We start from the raw sequence: 23,238 nt of genomic DNA, 5'->3' as shown, positions 1-23,238 counted from the left end.
AATGACTATTTTTTAGATGTAAAACAGTCACTTGTGCATAGCTGCCATGTTTCAGAGAGCTTATGTATAAAATAACCATGGTTTAGGTGTGCTGGTGTGTGACATTCCATGATTTAAGTGTGACACTGCAAGTGAAACTAAATTGTGATTAAAAACAAGCAGAAAAATCCCTGTAAAGATAAATATGAGAAAGTACCCCACTTGGTGCCATATGAAGGGCTAGAAGTAAGTGGCAATTACTTTTTCTTCAATTGTACTTGCACTGAGTTAGTGTTGCTCACAGGTTGCATATTGCCATTGAATTAATGTTAACTGCGTCTGCTGCGAGCAAGGACCATCCACCGTCAGCCAGGCTAAAACAGAGTGCACTGCCCAAGGTTTAACAAAGACAGCTGATATTCTTTTGTTGATCTCATAACTATCTGGATTTTACGGGACTTACTATTTAGGATCATAATCCTATGTTTTAGTTTGAGCTTCTTTTAAGCAAGAGTGGCAAGGGTCCAACACATTTTTAGGTTGAGCCTAGACACCGTTTGCGCTGTCAGGTGATCTGTTGTATGTACTTTGTGAGGTCTGACTCTTCCCATGCTTTGATTTGGCTTTTTTCTGTGTCATTTAAAAATCGTAGCCTCCAAATGGCTAACGGTTGGTGCATGTCCCACCTTTTAAAAAAAAGTTGACTCCCCTGGAGTATTACAGCGGGACGAGCAGCGACACACATGTAGTCCTTACGCACAGCTGTTCCCACCTGCCTTTCCATTTCCAACATGAGTGAAACAGGCCATAAATCTTGTTTTTTTTTTCCAGTCGACAGCATTGTGGCGCACAGACATCACCAAATGGCTGCTTCGCTATGGTAGAGGGTGTGTGCATAGTGAGCATGCACAGCTGTCAATTCATGCCTCGTGCGGCGTTACGTAGAGCGTGTTAGGGAGGGTGCTAGTGTGGCGCAGTCCATATACTGAGTGAGGGAGAAGCAATGAGCACCAAGCTAGTGTGGATGATCGGCTCGGGCTCCATTGGTCACATTTACCTAGTCATCAACATCAGGAATGGAGAGGTAAATGTGCAAAGCCATTATGCGCTTTCCTGTAGAGTTAGTTAGTACTTAGCACTTGACTGACTCTTCCCAGTAGGTCCCGCCTCGCAGTGGTGCAGCACAGGCCCCCATAGCCCACACAGCCCCCGCGGTGCGGGGTGGGGCCTACTCTACCCTAAGAGCTCCTGATCAAATCGGGAGCGCACCCCTTCGTATACATTGCAGGGGGCCCCCTCAGGTTTCGTTACGCCACTGCCGCCTCCTTGATGTCCTGTTTTAGGGCTATCAGAGTTTACCCCTACACTCTCACCTTTCACTGGTCCCTCTCCTTATTTCTACTACAGAAGGTCACTGTGAAGATTTAAACCCAGAAAACTTGACACCCGCAGTTGCTGTATGAAAGCAAACTGTGGGGTCGGCATCCCTTATAGCCGGTAAGAACTCCCCCAAGTGCCTGAATCTTTGTGAACCTTGGCGTCCTTGTGTATTTCGCTCCATGGAATTGCATGAACACTGACATGAAAAAATATTGATGCTTAATATATAGTCCACATCAAAACAGTCCTTTGCATTTTAATTAACTGACGCAGCTACCATCTGTATATCTTGAGGTGTGTCCAAATACCCGGGACATTTGGTGGAGGTACTTTACCTTTTATACTAACCCTTTTAACCCACAGTATCTACTTTCCTATGGGCAGATGGTTCCGCTTTTGAGTACTCCAGGTTCCCCAGTGATTGCCACTAAATTTGCAAAGCAGGTAGTTTCAAGATCACTTTTTGCACCCAGCAGGAAAACAGTTATACCATCTCAGTGCGTGGTTGCATGTGGTCCCTAACTTTAAAGTCCCTGACCCAGTGCCCACCTTGCATTATTCTCGTTTTAGACTTACTACTCCCCAAGCAGGTAGTGCCCCGTGTCTGTGGAGTCCACTATCCTACAAGACAATTTGGTGGCCTGCTTCACTATGTGACTGTGTAGAATAAAATCGTCCAGCTATGTTTTGGTGGTGGGTGAGAACCGTTCACATAACACCCCTTCAGTGGGCAGGTAGACATATTCGTGCAATATAATATTTGAATCACCTCATTTAATAAGTTCCTAGCAGTGGTGACTCCTCCGCTAAGGCTGAGGAGTGTCGCCCCACTGCTTTTAGCAGTGTAAAGAAGGATAAATAAAATGATAATAACGTGACTTTATTATAATTGTATTTGTTCCTTCTGCTTGGCAGCTTTGCGGGCGGGGCGGGCAGAGCTGGTCTGCTCTCAGAGGAGGGGGGAGGAATAGTGGGCATTCTGTAAGGTGTGCAATGACTGTTTGTCCGGCCCTCATGGGCTGGCCAAACAGTCATGCGCACTTTGCATGTTCTCCACCCAGGCAGCATTACAGCCTGGGTGGAGAACATGCCCAGGCCCCCAGTCCCTGGCTGTGCGCCGAACCAACACACTCAGACCAATCACAACACTGCACTGCAGCATTTTGATTGGCTATGGGGAGCTTAGGAGCCCAGGGGCTTCCTGCTTGCACAGAAGCCAGGTAGAGGACGGAGTAGAGGCGGCTGGCCAGCACGTAAGTAAATGTTTTTTGTTTATAAAACTCCCCCTTTCGCTTCCCCCTACCCCCGCCCCACTGCTGCTTCCTAGGAGCAGCCGCAGCTACTTTCTAGGTGCAATTTAATCAACCTTTATCTGTCTTGGCATGGTTCATTCCTATGCAAAGTCTGGTTTGTCATTGTGCATTTTCATGTATTATTTTTTGTTTGTGTGAACACTGCTTTAAGGCAGAACAAGTTACGTTACAGATGCCCAAATTGATGTTGTCAAGAGTGGCCAGCACAATAGTCTGTTGCCAAATAATTCACCCAATGTTAGCATCAGTTAATGAACTTTTTAATGATTGGTTAATAATTTCACAGAAAACTGAGTTCTGTTGCCAAGCATGAAGCTCTGACCTTTACTTTTAGTTCACTGTGCTGTGTTTATTACACGTTTAAGGTAAACGTATTTCACTGAAGAACCGTGAAAAAATACCCGTTAAAGTACTCTGGAATGTTACAGCACATAAGCAGTCTTGGGACATCCGTGATGTACAAATAATGGTCTTAATTTAGATTCAAGGTGCTTTTCAGAGATGCTGACTTGATTGGCAGCAAATGTAAATATTTAGCTTTCAAACCAAGTATCGCGGAATGCTTGTTCCAACGGTGTTGCAGCAAAACTGATAGTTATCCAAAATGTTTCATGAATGTTGTGCAGCTAGAACAAACTTCCTGTGTTAATGCAGCAAAGACCATATAAAGCGTGTTTATGGACGGCATCACGGCCACCGACACAGAATAAATGAGTATCATATCATCTATCATAATATAACTTGCGTGGTACAACTATACTGCACTTTTGTACCTCTTCTAAGCACCTAACCGCTTTCGGAATCGAAAAGTAAATAGCCACTCCGTAATGCATGGTAGTAAGAATGTTGGGTGAGATGTGGCCTACAAATGGCCACGTTTGGGAGTATGACTTTTGGATGAGTGCTCCATTTATGTCGCCACAGGCCTGTCACAGTGCTTTATTACATGAGGTGAGGCTCAAAAGAGTGTGGGAGATGGGTTAGCTGTCTGTATAAACAAACCAGCAAGTATTTTCAGTTGAGGCCCATTGAAATGTTTCCATTCCAACTCTCTACTATGGCACTGAAGCTTTTCCAGGCAAGTTCGGGCCTTTCCTCAATTCTGCACAAAATAATGATTTTAGGCTTTTATTTCAACTTCCTCAGAGTGCATTTCACTCTCAAATCTGACTAGAATTCTGGCTAATAAATAATTCATTCATTCATTCATTTCAAGCTTTATTCGATTTTAAGATAAAATCATAAAAGCACATAATACAAACATTTTTTTGAATAAAACAGAGTCAACAACATAAGCTTATTCAATCATAAAATCAAGATAAAATATCATTAAAAAGATTCGGGGAGGAGCTTAGCGCGTGATCAAGATGGCCGCGTGAGCCTAGAGCTCCCGAGACCCTCGCTCCCTCCGGCAGCTATCCTGTCTACTATCCTGCTTTCGACGCCCGGAATATTGGAGAGGAGCCGTTGCTGAGGCGAGAGCCGCTGTCCGGATCGAAATCGCCCACCGGGGACCGAAGTTGTACTGCCTGGAAGTTTGTGGCCTACTCCCCGAAAGGTGCCCGGGACTTGCGTTGGCACAGTGCCCGTGCACTAATTGAACAACAGCGGCCGTGCGAGGGGCGAGTCGTCGGAAGGAAGGTGTTTTCACTTTCACTTTCGCTTTCCTGTCTCCACCGCGCCCGGGCTTGGGCGTGAGTAGTGCCAGTCACTGGTTGCATGGTTGTCTACTCTGTATGGGCAAGGAGATTGTCTCCGCGGCAGATTGCGATGTCGAGCAAATCGGACGCCGAAAAACAGAAGCCCAAGAGTACCAGGCGGGGAGGCTACACCCAGACTAACAACATGGACCGCTATGCCCACCAGAAGGGGTCTCCGGGCGGATCGGGCCAGGCACTGGAGGCCTTGAAGGACGTGTCGCCCCCCTCCGCGGAACCAACCCTGCAAGATATCATGGGGGCCATCGAAGGGATGAAGTCCTCTATCGGGCAACAATTTGAGACCCTGGCGCATAAAGTGGACGCCATATCGATCGACGTCAATCTGATTCGGGCAGACCTGGGGAAAACTAATGAGCGGGTTCAGTCCTTGGACCTCAAGACTGCCGGCCTCCTGGGCGACGTCTCCGGCCTTCAGCTGGAAGTCCGTACCTTGCGGACTGCAAATGATCACTTTGCCCGACGGTTGGAAGAGTTCGAAGGCCGTGCAAGGCGCAATAACGTGCGCATTATTGGGGTCCCGGAAAATTCGGAGGAGCAGTCGGTGGACCTGTTTGTGGAGGACCTGGTGGTGAACCATCTGGCGCCCAAAGGCCTCAGTAAGTTCTTTACTGTTGAGCGGGCCCATAGAGTCCCTGGCGGGAGGCCCAAGGTGGGGGCCCCTCCGAGGCCGATTGTCACCAGGATCTTTAACTTCAGGGACCGGGATGCCATTCTGCAAGCATCGCGGGTGTCCGGCCCGATGCCATTCCAGAACACTACTGTAAGTTTCTATCCGGACTTTACCCAGATGGTGCAGAAGCAACGACAAGGCTTCCTGGCGGTCAAGAGAAGGCTACGAGAGATGGGACTGAAATACGCCATGCTCTTCCCGGCCAGGTTGCGTGTGGTGTTCGAAGAGCGGACTTTCTTTTTTGAATTACCGGACATGGTCGGAGATTGGCTGGACACGTTGCCCCAAGGACGGACTGGCGTGGAACGCTCCGGTGGAGCAGACGGTGGTGGGGATGAACAATGAGCCAGGACTTAAGTACTAGAACTCCGGTCCCCCGGGAGGGTGATAGTCCGGGGGGTAGCGGGGGCAGTATGGGAGCTTTTTCCTCCTCTGGGGTTCTTTTTGTAGATTAGGCTTTGTATGGGGCGACAGGCACACTGCAAGTTGGGGGGCATTTTAGAGCTTACGCAGGGGTGCAGGGTGGGGGGTGGATGGGGGTTGTTGTTGGGGTTGTTGTTGTTTTTGGTTATGCAAGGCGTAAAGATGCAAGCTTCTGTGACTCGAGTGCGGTTCCACGCGGGGGGTGGTGGTCTCCTTACATGTTGGGATGGGGGGTAGGGGCCTAAAAATACTCAGTTGGAATGTAAATGGCTTGGGGGATCGTATTAAGCGTGGGATTGTCCTGCAATTTCTGAAGCGATGTACCCCTGATATTGTCTTATTGCAAGAGACGCACTTGATTGGTAACACGTGCTATGCACTCAACAGGAAAGGCTACAAATTTGTCGCACACTCCGGGTTTTCCTCGGGGTCTAGAGGGGCGGGAATACTTGTCAGGTCCTCTCTGCCATTCGAGGTCGACTCCACTACTGTTGATGATAGGGGACGCTTTGCGGCTAGCGGGGAGGTGGGAGGGCAGGACGCTGGTCCTGGTGTCGGTTTATGTCCCTCCTGCACTGCAGCCTTCTACACTTGCGGACTTAGAGAGGACATTGTTGGATCTCCCAGAGGGAATATTGGTGGTGGGTGGCGACTTCAATGCGGTTGGCTCCGGATTGCTTGACAGACACCCGCCAAGGAGTTCGGGGGGGGCTTAGAAGTGGCTTCCGGATTTTGTGGATACTCTTGGTCTGGTTGATTGTTGGAGACTGTTGCATCCCACACAGCGACAATACACTTTCCACTCAGGGGCGCATGGCAGTCTCTCCAGAATTGATTATGTGCTTACCCTAGCTGCACACGCCTCCTTTGTCTCTGAGGCCAGGCACATGGCACGGGGTATCTCTGACCATTCGCCGGTGTGGATCTGTATGGATGTTGGTAGAGGAGTGGGGGGTAGGGTGGCCCCAATTAACCCGTGGTATTTCAGGGACCCTACGACTCGTAGTGCGGTGCTGAAGGCGGTCGATCGTTATTTCCAGGAAAATCTCGGCTCGGTCACGTCGGCGGTGTCTTTGTGGGAAGCGTTCAAAACAGTGCTTAGGGGTGAGGCCCTCTCCTTGATAGCAGCGGCCAAGCGTCGGAGAGACGCGGAGGTCGCCCAGATTGAGGCAGAGATCGCGGATCTAGAGCTGGCGCTGGAGGGGGAGGTCACGGCGGCGGCGCTGCACAATTTGAGCCTTAAGCAATCGGAGTACAAGGCCCTTGTGACGGACTCGGCCAAAGCCTTGAGTAGGGAACAGCGGGGCCGTCTGTACGACGTCGGGGACAAGGCCGGGAAATTAATCGCGTGGCTGGATAAAAAGGAGCGGGTCAATCGTGTTGTGCCAGACCTCGTGACGGAGGATGGCGTCGTAGTCACGGAGCCGGATGGCATAGTCCAGTGCTTTGCGGATTACTTCCACGCGGTCTATACCTTCGTGTCGGACAGGCCAGTGGGGGATTTGTGTGAACTCCTGTGCGATCTTGCTTTGCCTTGCCTCTCCGACATAGACAGGGACGATCTTGATGGCGATATCACAGTCGACGAAATCGCGGGGGCTATCCGTTCATTGCGTCCGGGCAAGGCCTCGGGCCCGAATGGCCTGCCAATTGAGTTCTACAAACTCCGGCCGGATAAGATCGCTCCGCATTTGCGAGCTATGTTTGTGGAGGCGCAGGAGACGGGATGCCTCCCGCTCGACCAGCGCCTGGCAACAATCGTGGTCATTCATAAAGATGGCAAGCCCAGGAACAGGTGCAGCTCATAAATGCCGATCTCGCTCCTTAATGCCGAGCCGAAGATCCTCGCCAAAATCCTCGCTAACCGTCTGGTCAGGGTGATCGGTGATCTGATCCACCCTGACCAATCTGGTTTCATCCCGCATTGTAACACCGCGTTGAACCTTAGGCGCATCCACGGAGTGATCGCAAGGGTGGGGACGATGCGGGAGCCCGCCATTGTGGCAGCGCTCGACGCAACGATGGCTTTCGATACGGTAGAGTGGGCATACCTGTGGGCTGCGCTTGCGAAATTCGGCTTCGGACCCGGATTTGTGGGGTGGGTGAGACTATTATATGAAGGACCTCTCGCTAAAGTCGCAGTCAACGGTCGGGCGTCCCGTCCCTTCGACCTGGGGAGGGGTACCAGGCAGGGCTGTCCTCTGTCGCCGCTGTTGTTCGCTCTTGCTCTTGAGCCGCTGGCGGCCTGGATACGATGGCACCCAGATGTGAGGGGGATTCGATGGTCACCTGACCACGAGGACCGCATCTCCCTTTATGCCGATGATATTCTGCTCTATCTCACTTCACCCCGGAAGTCCCTCATAGTTGTCTGCGACATTTTGACTTCCTTTGGGAGGAATTCGGGACTAACCATTAACTGGGGGAAGTCATATCTGTATGCCCTGTGTGGAGACGTCCCGGTTCCCCCGCGGAATTGCCCGATCCAGATCGCCCGGGAGGGTTTCATGTATCTTGGGATTTATATCTCTGCCGACCCAACGGTACGGTATGAGAGGAACCTGCTCCCTCCGTTGGCGCGCCTGCGGCGGGACGTGGCGGGCTGGCGGCGGCTGCCGCTTTCCCTCCTTGGCCGTGCTGTGCTATTCAAAATGATGTCTCTTCCCCGTTTTCTCTATGCCCTGCAGAACACCCAGGAGCTGGTTCCGGCCAGCTACTTTCGGGAGGTTGAGAGTCTACAGCGCTCGCTGCTGTGGGACGGCCGTCCGCGTATAGCGATAGCAAAACTAACTCTCCCTTGGTACGATGGGGGTATCGCGCTTCCCGACATCAGAAGATACTATTGGACCTCCCAACTGAGTGCGATCAATCATGGAGTCTACGGCCCGGCGCTTAGCCCCGGCTTTGCTATGGACCGGTGGTTGCTGCATGGGGGTGGCTACTATAGAGCACTTTACTCGAGGCCCCCGGCTGGGTCCCTCACGGGGCCGACCGGGGTGGCGGTGCACGTGTGGAAGACAGTCACGAACTCGCTGGGCTGGAAGGATAGGCTCACCCTCGCCACTCCGTTGTATGACTCCGACATGCTGGGGAAACTTTGGCACTCTAAGGGATTCGAGAAATGGGATCTGATTGGCATCTCCAGGGTGGGGGACATGCTGGCCAAGGGGCGGATTAAGTCGTTTGACGAGCTGCGGACGGAATATGCGCTGGAGGGCACAGAATATTTCCGGTATGCGCAAGTGCGCCATGCGCTGCCGTCGGTCCTCGTTGAGGGGGAAAAGGTGCCTGAGTCCTCTCCTTTGGAGGACCGGATCCTGGACGGCCATATGCCGGAGAGCACAATCTCCCTAATCTACAAAAAGCTTGTGAACGTTCGGACCGACCTCCTCCTGGGGGTGCGGGATCAGTGGACTAGGGACGGCCTTGAGCTGGACAATGAGGATTGGCAGTACGCCGTCTCCTCTCCTAAGGAGGTCGCAATCCCCGCCAGGCTACGGCTGGTCCAGCTTAAGATACTGCATAGAGTTTATGTCACTGGGCCCCGGCTGGTCCATATGGGTTTTTCCGAGGATGGGCTGTGTAAGAGGGGCTGCAGGATGGTGGGCACCTTCCTACATATTATATGGGAGTGCGGTGTGATTGCGGAGTTATGGAAGCGGATTCACGTTGTGATGCAGGAGGTCACGGGTATTGTACTGCATCCAGAGGCGCGGCGCTGTCTTTTGAATGTGTGGGGTCCTACAGATTATGACGCTGCGCAGACTCAATGGGTGACCCTAGGCAATATGGTGGCTAAGCGAGATATAGCACGACTGTGGGGCTCTCACAGCCCGCCCACCCTGGATGCATGGAAGGACAACATGGACTGGAGCATGTTTCGGGAGAAAACGGTGTATAGTGCGCGGGGGAGGCCTAAGAAATGGCATAAGGTATGGGGAGGTTGGAACCAGTATAGGGGGGGCATATGTCTGCCTCCTGCCACTGAACCACCAGAGGAGCAACTTTCCCCCTAGCCTCACTTCCGACTTGGGTCTTTCTGATGCACCTCCGTTAGAATGTTAGCGCCTCTGCTTCTCCCTCATCCTTTCGATCGGTGGCTTTGATTTGATGTTGGAAATGGGGCCGCCCCCTCGTTGGGAACTGACACGAACTTATGATGTATACTGCCTTGCTTGTTGTGTTCATTCTAGATAGTTTTCAAAAATGAAACCTTTGTCTTTATCCTGCATACGAGCTATGGATGACTCCATGTGTCGATTGATGAGCTGCCGAACCTCCGGGATGTCGGCTGAATAGCTGTGTTTCTGACTTATACGAATAAAGGTTTTTAAAAAAAAAATAAATACAAAAAAAAAGATTCGGAACATAATAATTCGGAACAAATTAGGAACATGAGGATTACATAGATTTTCTAAATTTAATTACTAATTTTAAGAAACTTGAAACTGCGTGAATAAGGGAATCATCTTCTAATAGCAATAATTTCATGTATGCTAATTTACAGGTACGAATCCCCCAGGCCCTAAGAACAGGTAACAAAAGAGCTCTACGCGGGACTTTGTAAAATACACAAAAAAAGACACAATGTATGTCCGATTGTCTGGAAATATCATCACATGGGCACAAAGGGATTTCAGTTGACCAGTCATTACAAAGGGGGAAGGTGACTAAGTGAAAAAACATGGCTAATCTTAGGCGGGTCAGCAGTGTGCGTGCATAAGGGCTTAATTCTGAGCTAAGATAATATTGGAGACCCTCACACTGAGTAATTTCCTGAAACCGAAGTACAGTAGGTTTCATTTTCTCCTTGTCCCATCTTTCCATTACCAGGTAATCAAGAGCCAACTTTTTCAAGGCGGCTCTCAATAGCCCATCCAAACTGAGCGGGTTATCAAAGAATTCTGGATGTCCTATCCTTACACAATGATTTTTCACGTAGGAGAGCCACCTAATATTGGCCATTCCATTCATTGTGAGACAGTCGGTGATTACTTCCCTATTTAAGGTTGTCTCTTCTGTCACCCAGACCTTGTGCCACAATAAAAGAGGGGAGATGTTAACAATGTCACTAATGTAGGGAAGGCCTACTTCTATATGGGTCATGTAAGTAGATGAAAATTTAGAGACTCCACTTTTGTACCTCTTCTAAGCACCTAACCGCTTTCGGAATCGAAAAGTAAATAGCCACTCCGTAATGCATGGTAGTAAGAATGTTGGGTGAGATGTGGCCTACAAATGGCCACGTTTGGGAGTATGACTTTTGGATGAGTGCTCCATTTATGTCGCCTCAGGCCTGTCACAGTGCTTTTTTACATGAGGTGAGGCTCAAAAGAGTGTGGGAGATGGGCTCGCTGTCTGTATAAACAAACCAGCAAGTATTTTCAGTTGAGGCCCATTGAAATGTTTCCATTCCAACTCTCTACTATGGCACTGAAGCTTTTCCAGGCAAGTTCGGGCCTTTCCTCAATTCTGCACAAAATAATGATTTTAGGCTTTTATTTCAACTTCCTCAGAGTGCATTTCACTCTCAAATCCGACTAGAATTCTGGCTAATAAATCAAAACCTAGTACAAACACGTGCACTGATCAAATACATGCCATTAGTAAGATCCTCCGATGAAAACACATTCGAGCTCTTATATGGAATAAAATTCAAAATACATTCTTCAAAATTCGAACAACTGGGACCGAGAGCTCCACATGACATTAGCAACGCTGAAAGCTAAAGAGCTATGGGACCTGGCACCTCCGCACAAATCTTTTTTAAAAAGTAATAAGCACACGAGGAGGCTGTTATGGTTCGAAGATAAAGAAGAGTTCAGAAACAGAAGGCACGCATGGATTATGATTGACACCAACAGGGAGCCACACCCCCAGATGTACCTCATAATAATAATAATAATAACCTTGAATTGTAAGGCGCACAGCTACCTCTGAAGTGGTTTCCCAGCGCTGGGGGCCCTCAGGAAGATTAAGCGAGCTATTGCCCAGAGTCACATGGTGCTGGGCCGACCTGCCGCCAGCGATCGAATCATGAACCCCGTGGTCCGGAGTCAGGCACCCTGGCCGTTGTGCCACACCTCTTCCACTGCTCATGACACTACTTGGATCATTTTATAAAAATAAGCCACTGCAGTTACATTTTGGTTTATGCCAACCACTAGAATATATCCCCAAATGACAACCGCAACCTTTGGAAACAAAGTGCAGACTTTGGTACCACATGAAGAAAGTTTGACTCACATTTTATCAATCTGCCCGATTTTATTAACGGTAAGAACAATTTTATTGAAAAGATTGTTTTATACCTACGGTATTAGATCATGTTGACATGCTTTACTATTCTGCATGAAAGGGGAGTCCCCACAAATAACAGCTGCTTTCATAAAATTTTATCTTAAAGCAGAACGGCTACTGAGCACAATAGGTCTGTTAAATGTAACGTAAAGATGGCTCTACAGTGATTTTATCCAAACAGAGTATAATATGAACTTTTGTGACGGTTAAAGGAAATTGTTAAAAGGTGATTCACAGGACAGTACTAGTACATTTTTAAATGTTTTTTACCTGTGCAATATTTTATGGTTTTCATTAACTGAAATAAAATGACCTTTGACACTTTCACAAACGCGAGACTGATCGCATTGGAAATGCTTGTTGTATTGCATGCCTTCTTCCGGCTCATCATTGAATACATGCCCAGTTTCTAGAATGCGCTGTTCACCTAGTACACGCTGCGGACAGACAGTTTCACTTTTTCAGTACAAGATGGCAGCTCAAACTGAGTCCACAAGGGGCATTGAGCTCATGTCCTCCCGGTGAAGTTCGCCAAGTTGGGTAGGCTCATCCCCTTCACAGTGTGTACCCAACTTTCTTCATTAGGCCCGGGGTCGGGGAGTGTGTCGGCCCGAAGTGGGTGGGCCCAGGGCTTTAAGTGGGATTAAAAAACTGGGGGGTCTCTCAAAGGTGCGTGGCCGATGAAATTATGGACGTGGCTTAAAAATACCTGAGCTAAAAAAATCTGTGCTTATCACAGTGTGCCGCCCGACTGGTATTTTGCTATTTCTGTCATTGCATCCAGATAAATGATAAAATAAGTAACATTTAACCTACAACAAGCCAGCACTATTAGTTTTGTCAATGTTTGTTAGTTGCAAAGAATAAATAAACAACAATTATGGCTTTGCTGTATATAATATTGAAAATGCTTCAGGTCTGAAATGATGAGACCGTGAAAGAACTATACCGAGTCTCTTGAACGTTACCTCAAAGGCAGGGAAGGGTGCTGCCGCTGCAGAGTTAAGATTTTTCTTTCAACCCTGGGTGTGCGCAAAAGTGAAGAGCCCGATAGGGACCCATCTCAGCGCCTGCTTTTAAGAACTGCCGGCAGGACCCGGCCAACTTAAAGCCCTGGGTAGGCCACTGGGCAACGCACGGAAGCGCAGTGATGTGGCATGAGCAACTTGCACTAAAAAGTCGCCTTTTCCAGGGCGCACTCCGTCCCTTACCTTGAAGGCTGGGCTCTTTCCCCGGGTCGCTGCGTACCAGTCTCCTCCGATGTTAGTGTAGTGAGTCTGCTTCGGGTCAGTGGGTCCTAGTTACCGTCCCGGCCTTTGCTCTCCGTCTCTGTATGCATGCCGCCTCTCTCTCTAGCTTTCTATCTCCTCCTAACTCAATGCCTGCCTCCACTGTCGTCGGAGTAGGTTCCTCTCCCGGCACCTCCGATGCGAACAAGAGCCGGAAGAAACAAACGAAAGTGAATGTGAGAGGCCGAGGAGGGGGTGACCAGGAGAACGACGCTGCAGACTTTGTCATAATGTACGAGCCTGCGTGATCGGTCGGGTGGAGTTTGAACCCTGCGTGATGGTGAGTAACACACACGACATTACATTAGGTACCACTAAACCCTTTCTTTTCTAAACCTCGAGTTCACTATAAACTGTATTCATGTAACAGGTTGTTTATTCGCTCAGGGAACATTTAAATAGGGTTTAAGTGATTTATTTTTGTTCCTGCTGCAACAAGCATTGGAAAAGACAGCATGTCTGTTTTTCCCTATAGTGAACGCACATAGATACCAACAACACTACAGACATCGCTTCACGAGGAAAATACACCCAGGCAACAAGTAAAGTTATAATGCGGACAAATCACGAACTAGGTTATAGTCACACAAGTACCTTGAATAAGTGCACTGCACATGCAGTGCATACGTCTCCTTCCCTTATGTATCGCATGTGTGTTCATATATTCATGTGCTTGTGGGCTAATTTGTGTTGTGTGTGACTGTATGTCCTTTCTTTAGGCACTCCTGCCTGTACTGTTGTAAGCCTATTGTTGGAAAGTGGGTTATTGGTAGGGGCAAATGTCGGTCTGCCACTAGCAATAAGGCCACTAACACATGATAGGACTCAGCATAGGTCTTAGAAAATTATTCCTATGCTCAACCCTTAGTAACGTGGCTGTGAGTACGATTAGTATGTCTCGGAGGACCCGTATCACGAGCACACGTGTATTGGTTCTAGTTGCAACTAATATATTGCGACCGGAGAAAGTCTTCTCTGAAACATATGACTGGAAAGATATATATAAATAAAAAAATCTGCCGCTGAAACAGAAGAAAAACCCATGGTGACAGACATACTAATCGTAGAGAAGACATTCACTTATGGAAGAAATGAACCTATATTGAAGATCTTTCCTTCATCTTATCAACAATGACCTTAAATAATATATATATGTGATCATCTCTAGATCTTGCCCTGAAGAAGTCCTGTCTCAGGACGAAACGCGTTGGCTGTGTCGCATTGTAATGTCCACTATCCAATGAACTTGGAATAAAAAGACTAAAACCAAGGAATATCTATCTGTCTTTTGAATTGGACTTGAACTATATATATTGTCATTTCTTCACTGTTCTTCGTGAATGTGTGGTGCATCTTAGCTTTTGTTTGAACAACACAGTTTTAATAAAATATAGCACTTAGAAGAATATAGCACCATATTGTGATACCTGCTCACGATAGACTGGGGCAAAGTCATTATTTCAGGCCGACCGTGATGGAGCCCTGAGCGGTTACAGCTTGTGGCAGATCCCAGTCTCAGTTTCTACCTTCACACTTAGAAACTTTGCTGGAGCTTTTTCTCGCGAGGCCCCTCGAAGCTCCCAGCCAGTCCGGATCTGGTGAGGGTTCGCCGGCTTGACTTGTGACGAGGTCCCGGTCAACTTCCCTGGAGCAAACGTAGAACATTTCTAAAGATCGCTTCAGCGGGGCAACCCAGGAATCCAGGTTGGTACGCGATGGAAGACATGCGGCTTGGCTCTCGCGGTTGCTCCCGGTCACCTTTTCTACGAGCGGACTTAGAAACTTTTCTGGAGCTTTTTCTCGCGGGGTCTCTCGATGCTCCTCATGTAGCCGGATCCGGTGAGGGTTCGCCAGCTTCAGATTTTCTCTAGTCCGAGTCAATCTCTGGAAGTTGATGCAATGGAGCTTTTAGCGGGACGTACCTGGTTGGCTTGGCCGGTTTGCGGTTGAAGGCAGGCGCCCTGGCTGGCCAGGTTGAGTCAGTCCCTCTATGGAGCTTTTTTTCAAAGTTGCTCCAAAGTTCTCAAAACTTCTTGAACTTCTTCCTGAAGTTCCTCAAGGGGTCCCAAAGTGTCTCAAACTTACTCCAAGAGTCTGGAAGCTCTAAGATGGTCTTTGAAAGTTGAGGACTTCAGTTACCACAATCCACTGGTACAAAACCCTTACAAATCCACTGATGGTTCTACAAGGTGTAGATTTAGTTGGTGGTGTTCCAGTGGAGCTCTTTTAACCTGTAGCTTTCAAGGAGTTCACTCTTTAGTTCCTTTCCAGCAAAATAATCCACAGGGCTGTAGTTTCAGATGGTGCAGTTTTCAGAGGACAGGCCTTAGAAATCTTTGCACAGCAAAACTTCTCAGCAGGGCACTACTTGCTTCAGTAAGTTTCAAGCAGCAGATCTGGAGGGCTCTGCCCCTCTCAGATACTTAATCAAAATTCTCTGGGTCAAGGAGCAGGTCGCCCCTGACCAATGGGAGCAGGGTAACTCCTCAAGGCGATGACCACATCCTGTAGAGTGTGGCATTATTTTGTCCCAGAGTGCATCAAATCTTCCAAATCCATAATGGCTGATTTTCCAGCAGATGTAAATGTAAATTGTAAATTGATACTTGTATAGCGCACTACTCACCCGCAAGGGTCTCAAGGCGCCTGTACGAATACCGCTGTGGAACCCATCCTGGGGCTCCCTGTGAGGCGTCCACTCCTGGGCACCCCCAAGGTGGAGGCCAGGCATCCTTAGCGTTGTGGGGGCCGTTGTGGAGATTAAGCAAGCTATTGCCCAGAGTTGCAGAGTGGGACTCCATGATTGGAATAGGCACCGAGGCGAGGATTATCAGGTCCGTGGAATTTTTGAGCCCAAGACCCACCGAGGCGGGGAATTGAACCCTGGCCCCGGGCTAGACCTCTGCATCAGGGTCTGCTGCTCTAATCATTGAGCCACACTTCTCCATATAGTCAAGACCTTGTTAAACACACCCCCAGGGATGGCTTATTTCCCTAGACTCCCCCACTACCATCTGCACATACCTTCCTTAAGGCTAGCCCTGACTCCGGGTCAAAAGTGTAAAAGTGTAACTGACACCCAGGCTTCCCCTCTGCCTTTGAAGGGCATGGTTTACGACTCCACCCCCTGGCCTGGCATTCCTATGGAACAACACACTGCCCTCTCAGCAGAGCTGGTAACCTCAGGGGCTCTTTATCACCTCTTCAAAGCAGCCTGACTAATTCACTTAACTCGGACCAACCAGGGCAGACCACTGGAAGGCTGAATTTGGACATACAAACAAGAAAGTGTTATAACTTCTTGTATGTACACTTTAGGAGAAATTCAACAATATGATATTTAACACTACTATTCTGAGAGGTCTTTGAACGGTAGCTCTATCTCCTTCCTATCAGTAGTTATTATTTAATAACTTCCTGCAATGTTAACCTTTAGGGCCTGGGATTTGCAATGGGGAAAATTACTTGGGCCAGTTTTCTAACACCGGGGCTTATAAAAACATATTTTATAAGTATTTCACTAATTTCTACAGGACCCCACCCCCTGTGCAACTAGGGGAGGCTTTAGGGGTTGTGAATCTGCAGAAATCTTGCAGATCCTCTTTCCCCAGGGCTTCTAGCATCAAAGTCGAATTTGAGCAGCACTTTACCACAATGTGGGGAGTGAAATGTGAAATCTCACTTTACCCAGGCATATAAAAACTCATTTTATAAGGGTGTACCATATACATACCTGACCCCTCACCCCTGGGATACCTAGGGGAGACCCTGGGGGTCCCTAATATGCCAAAACATTGTAGGTTATCCATTTTTAAGTGCCCCTACCACCAAAGTCGAGTTTGGGCACCATTTACTTTTTAAAAGCAGTCCTGGCACCCAGGACTGTTTTTTAAACTGACTTCAGGCTTCAGCAGTGCACACATGCAAGTGCAAAAAGTGCTGCTGGCCTCTAAACTGCCATCTCCCAGGATACTGGGGACTTCTAGGTAGTTTCAATCCCCTGCCCTATTATATACTATGGGCTTATGGGTTAGGCCATGCTGTGTTTGCTGTGTTTAGTTTATTGTACAATTAATGAAATTCACAATATAAAAACTTCAAAAATAATACGTTTAAGCCTTATTTACATTTGTAGTGTGAGTTTAAGAAAAGAAAATAATTGTTCTCTATAAAATCATGAAAGTCTCAGTTGCTTTTAGGTATTGACCAATTATAAGTTTATGAAGTCAAGGAGCCTTAGTTTGCCAGGCGAAGCTGTAACTTAGCAAGTGATTTAACGCGCTGTCCTTTATTGGGTTATGGTGCTGTTGCTTGCTGTTCATTAGATGAGCCATGTGGCTAGTTAGGGAGTCTTCTAGCCACTGTATCAAAGTACTTTGTCAGTCTGCAGTTTAGCTGAGTCTCATCGGGATTAAAGCACAGCATCACAGCCTGCCTGCAACTTGTTATGCCCTTTGAATCCATGAAGCTCGGAATAAAGAGCGCCTTATGTCTGTCAAAGTTGGGCAGATGCAGATTATGTGTATAAGGTCCTCTTTCCCTGCTCTACAAAGTCGGCAAAGATGGTCTTCTGTTCCCCTTTTCCAAGGTGCCAAGTGGGGTAATATTGGTAATTATTAGTATAGTATTATGGGGTAGGCCATGCCAATTACAGGGGTACCCCACCCTACCATAGTGTACCCTATGGTGTGTTAGGTGTTTTAACTGTATTCTAATGTGTTTCAGCATAGCACTGACCCTGGGCGTGGTTAGGCAGAGCCCAGAGTCAGTTACCACCAGCATCAGTAGGCAAAAAGGTTGGAGGTGCCCAGGGCACAGGATGAGTTTGCAACATAGCCCGCCCCCCAAACGATAGGTGATGGGTTACTATCCCCTACCCTGGTAGTCCTCATCAGCTAAGTGGAAAAACCTGGAAAGTCCATCTGCATTTGCATGGGCAACCCCAGGTCTGTGTTCCACTGTAAAGTCCATTCCCTGTAGGGAAATAGACCACCTTAAAAGTTTGGGATTCTCCCCTCTCACCTGCATGAGCCATCTGAGAGGTATGTGGTCAGTTTGAACAGGAAAGTGAGTCTCAAACAAATATGGTGTTAACTTTTTCAGGGAGCACACCACAGCAAAAGCCTCTCTCTCAATGGCACTCCACCTTTGCTCTCTGGGAAGAAGCCTCCGGCTAATAAAGGCTACTGGCTGATCAAGGCCCCCTTCATTTAGCTGTGACAACACTGCCCCAATCCCTTGCTCTGAAGCATCTGTCTGAACTACAAATTATTTTGTGCAGCCAGGGGCCAGTAACACTGGTGCTGAACACATAGCAGCTTTCAGAGTGTCAATAGCCGTCTGACACTCTGGGTTCCAAATCACCCTTTTGGGCCTCTTTTTAGAAGTCAGTTCTGTTAGGGGCCCCACAATGGTCCCATCATTTTGAACAAACCTTCTATAGTACCCTGTCAGTCCAAGGAATGCCCTGACCTGAGTCTGGGTAACAGGAGCTGTCCAATCCAAAAGAGTTTGGATTTTAGCTTGGAGAGGCTGTACATGGCCCCCACCTACCAGGTGGCCCAGGGACACCACAGAACATTGCCCTCTTTGGCACTTGCTTGCCTTAATAGTCAGGCCTGCCCGCTGCATGGCCTGAAGCACTTCCCTTAGGTGGTTTAAGTAATCCCCCCAAGTAGATCCGTATACAGCTGTATCATCCAGGTAAGCTGAACCTAACTGTTCCAACCCAGACAAGACCCTGTTCACCAACCTTTGGAAGGTGACAGGTGCATTCTTTAATCCAAAGGGCATTACCTTGCACTGATAATGTCCCTCTGATGTGGAGAATGCTGATCTCTCCTTTGCTCCATCAGTGAGGGCAATCTTCCAGTAACCTGAAGTCAAATCAAAAGTACTCAGGTACTTAGCAGCCCCTAACCTATCAATGAGCTCATCAGCTCTAGGTATAGGATGAGCATCAGTCTTTGCTACTGCATTCAATCCTCTGCAGTCCACACAGAACCGTAACTCCTTGGATCCCCCCTGAGGATTAGGTTTTGGTACCAGTACCGCTGGACTGGCCCATGGACTCTCAGGCGGTTAAATTAACCCCAATTCCAGCAAATTAGCAACCTCAGCTTTAATGCTGGCTCTGACATGGTCAGACAACCTGTACAGTTTATTTTTGACAGGTAGGCTGCCACCCATGTCAATGTGGTGCACACACCACTCAGTGATTCCTGGGGTCAAAGAGAACAGGCCAGCAAACTGCTCCAGCACTTGCTTACAGTCTCTTTGCTGCTGTTCTGTCAATTTGGGAGGGAGTACAATTCCCTCCACTGACCCATCTTGCACATTAGTGGAGAGGAGGTCAGGTACATGCTCAGTTTCCTCTTCCACACCCTCATCAGTGACCAGTAACATGGTCATTTCTGCCCTGTCATGGTGGGGTTTCAATCTATTCACATGCAGGACCCTATGAGGGTTCCTGGGGGTGCCAAGGTCAACCAAATAGGTAACCTCACCCTTCTTTTCTAAGATTGGATAGGGCCCACTCCACGTGTCATGGAGGGCCATGGGAGCCACAGGCTCCAACACCCACACCAATTGTCCTGGAGTATACTCAGGCATAGTAGCCTTTTGATCATACCAGTGCTTCATGAGCTCCTGGCTGGCCTCCAGTTTCCTGTTTGCCTTATACATGTACTCTGCTATTCTAGATCTCATGCCTAGCACATAGTCAAGCTCATTGTCCTTTGCTTCTTTAAGAGGCTTCTCTAAAGACTCTCTTAGCAGGCTCAATGGCCCCCTCACAGGGGGCCTCATGTAGGTAGCCAAATACCGGTCGGTAACGGCCGATTTTCGGTAAATATGCCATTACCGACCGGTAGTCAGACAAGTGAGATGTATGAGTCCAAAAAACACTTTTCGGTAAATATGAGGCGGTAAATACCGAATCATATTTACCGAATCCCAAAATACCGATTCATATTTACCGAATACATATTTAACGAATCGGTAAACATGAAGTGGTAAATATGAAGTGGTAAAACTGAAAATGACATGTAGGAACACTCGGTAATTAAGAAATCCATGAAAATCGGTAAATAAGAGTCGGTAATTAACACGGATTGAAAGCAGGTGGTAACCATCAACAGTGCATATAAGCAATCCCAAAATGCAACAGCGTGGACAACATGGCCGCTCTGTATGTCATTGCAAGGCACCTACGTCTACAGGCAGCAGGTCTGAGGATCTGGAGACGGGAGGAACGCATCTACAGACAGCGCATCACACTCTTCCAGCTGACTGATGCAGAGATACATGAGAGGTACAGGCTACACCCCGAAACCATCATGGACCTGATAAGGGACCTGCACCCACTCCTGGACCAGCCAATAAGAAGGGCGCACGCCATACCACCACATGTGCAGGTGCTCTGCAGCCTACATCTACTGGCATCCGGCAGTTATCAGGTGGTGATAGCTGCGGTGGGTGGTGTATCCCAGAGTTGCCTGTCCCGTTTCTTCAGGAAGTTCCTGGATGCCATGATGCAGAGAATGCACCACTACATCAGCTTCCCAAACACACAGGCTGCACTGCAGAAAACCAAAACAGACTTTTATAACATGGCACAGTTCCCCCATGTCATTGGCTGTATTGATGGCACACACATCCCAATCTGCCCACCAGCTGACACTGAGCACATCTACAGGAACAGAAAGTCCACCCACTCCATCAATGTGCAGGTGATCTGTGATGCAGGGAACATCATCACTGATATTGTTGCGAAGTTTCCTGGGAGCACCCACGACTCTTACATCTTCCAGAACAGTGGGATCTACACACGACTGAGTGCCGGAGAATTTGGAGAGGGATACCTGCTAGGTAAGTAACAGTGACGCCCCTTGAAACCTGCAAATCATAGTGTATAGAGGCATGTGACTGATGTTTCCCTTCCTCTCACCTAGGCGACAGTGCATATGCCTGCCGGTCATTCATCCTCACTCCCTTCCCACACCCATCAACCCAGAGTGAGAGACGATACAACGTGGCACATAAAACAACACGCAATGTGGTGGAGCGCACGTTTGGACTACTGAAGAGCAGGTTCCGCTGCCTCCACAAGAGCGGAGGCGCACGCCAGTACACACCCATCCACTGCTGCAAGATCATTGCCACTTGTGCAATGCTGCACAACCTTGCCACGAAAAAAGGTACAGATGTGGAACTAACATATTTTGAGGACAACGAGGATGAGTCAGGCCAGCCAGAGTGCAACGCAGCTAGAGTGGCAACTGCAATCGATGGGAGAGAGAGACGGGCAGAGATCACATGCAACTATTTCTGAGTAAGTAAGGGGACACAGCCAGTTGTGATAAGTCATGACGTAGTTTTAATGCGGCACCACGCCATGAACACAAGAACAAGCCAATCTGGCAATATATACCAATACAAGGAGTAAGTCCAGGGTTACGTCACCCATTGGGAAGTGGCTAAGCAGGGCTGCATCAATGTTTGCGCATACGCGCTGCAGTGGTGGATGGCACGGCTTGTGCATCCTCACTAGAGCCAACCCCAAGCCGCCTGCTGCTCCTGCGTCCTTCTGGAACAGGGGGTGTGATGCTGCTCCTGCTGCTGGTGTCGATGCTCTCCGCAGCATCCCCTGCAGCAGTTGTCGACGGCTGACTAGTTAATAGCACCCCTAGTGCACTTGTCACCTGCACCATCCCCCGAGACAGGTCGCTGCAGCAGTGTGTCAGGCCCTCCTGCATCGACACAGAGCGCCGGCAGAGTAGAGAAGTGGCAGTTGCCAGACGGTTGAGTGCCCTGGTGGTAGTGTCCCTCCTCTGCCGTTCCCGGCGCCGTGCTTCTATGTCAGCATCTAATTTGCTGCACAATTGCTGGATTGACTGGGACATGTCCCGAATGCCCGCTGCCATAGCGCTGATGTTATTGTCCATGTTGCCTAATGTAGTTTTCATGACCCGCATGTGCCTCTGGACTGACATGACTGCCTTTGTTTGCAGGCGCTGTTGTTTCAACATTTGGCCCTCGAGCCCCGAGAAGACACCATGGCTGTCAATGGGTGCTGGTGGACTCTGGACACGCGACCTGCGGCGCCCTCTTGCTCCCGTCTGTGCTGCCTGTGAGGTGTAGGGCACAGTGGCATGGCTACCTTCCTGGGGCCTGGTGAGTTCTTCAGGGCCCATGCTGTCGTCAGACGAGGTGTCTAAGGCTCGTAGCCTGGCTGCTGGACGCCTCCTCATTCTCACACCTGCAAGCGGAGATGTGGCCGGTGACTCAAACATGAGTGGCGATGCTGGCTCTGGGTGAGTTGATGCTGGCTCTGGGTGAGGTGATGCTGGCTCTGGGTGAGGCGAGGCTGCCTGTGTTGGTGGTGCGGCTGCCAGTGGCCCTGCTCCCTGGGCTGAACTTGTGCTGGCCAGAGGTGATATTTGTGGCCGGTGTGCCCTCTCTCCTGCAGCATGCCCTGTCCTGCATGATGTCACATCTGTGGACAGAAATACAACATTGGCTCAGTGTCCCCGAAGGGCTGCATTGCAAGCGTCACAATAAATCATTTCACATTCCAATTTGTCCTCTGCCTCCTTGTGCCTCATGTGTGTGACATGCCTTGTTGCCCTGTGCCATTTACTTCATGGTTGGTGTTTCCCTGCCTACATCTCCCAGAATGCATTGCCTGTCTGCACTGACACATGTGGACTGGAGTGGGATTCTCGTTTCACAATGGGGGATGTGGGATAGGGGTAGGGGGGGCTACATTGCTGTGCTTTCGTCTTACCTTGTTGTGTCGCGGCTCTGGCAGAGCTGTCAGCATCCCCAAGACCCACGACGCTCTCATGCTCGATTGTGGCCCCCACCAGCTCCTCAAGTTCGGTGAGGGCAGGTGCCCTGTTGGTTCCACCTCCAGTCTGGCTGGCCTCCTTCTGGATGTCGCCCATCTTCCTCTTGGTTACAATCCTCAGGTCATACCAGCGCTTTTTAAGGACCTCTATGTCCCTGTGGGTCACTCCCACAGCATTCACCTGCGCCTGGATGGCCTTCAAATGTTGCGCTTTTCAGCCTCAGGCACTTGCAGGGATTGCCTTCCAAACAGCTTCTGGTGCTGCTTCACCACCTCCTCCACCAGCACCTGGAGTTCCTTGGGGCTGAATTTC

General features: G+C 49.0%; 1 protein-coding gene across 1 annotated transcript in view; it reads right to left on the bottom strand.

The window, feature by feature from the left end:
* Window positions 1–13,247, bottom strand: part of LOC146854282 (protein mono-ADP-ribosyltransferase PARP12-like) — a 1,246,301-nt gene extending 1,233,054 nt beyond the window's left edge. The window contains exon 1 of the mRNA XM_085652063.1: window positions 12,998–13,247. The gene's annotated coding sequence lies outside the window, so the exon portion shown is untranslated. The remainder of the gene's footprint in view (window positions 1–12,997) is intronic.
* Between the last annotated feature and the right edge of the window lie 9,991 nt (window positions 13,248–23,238).

The sequence above is a fragment of the Triturus cristatus genome, chromosome 4_1 (assembly GCF_964204655.1).
Source record: "Triturus cristatus chromosome 4_1, aTriCri1.1, whole genome shotgun sequence".
Lineage (NCBI taxonomy): Eukaryota > Metazoa > Chordata > Amphibia > Caudata > Salamandridae > Triturus > Triturus cristatus.
Note: the sequence above shows the minus strand (reverse complement) of the source record. Positions and strands in the feature narration are given on the sequence as shown.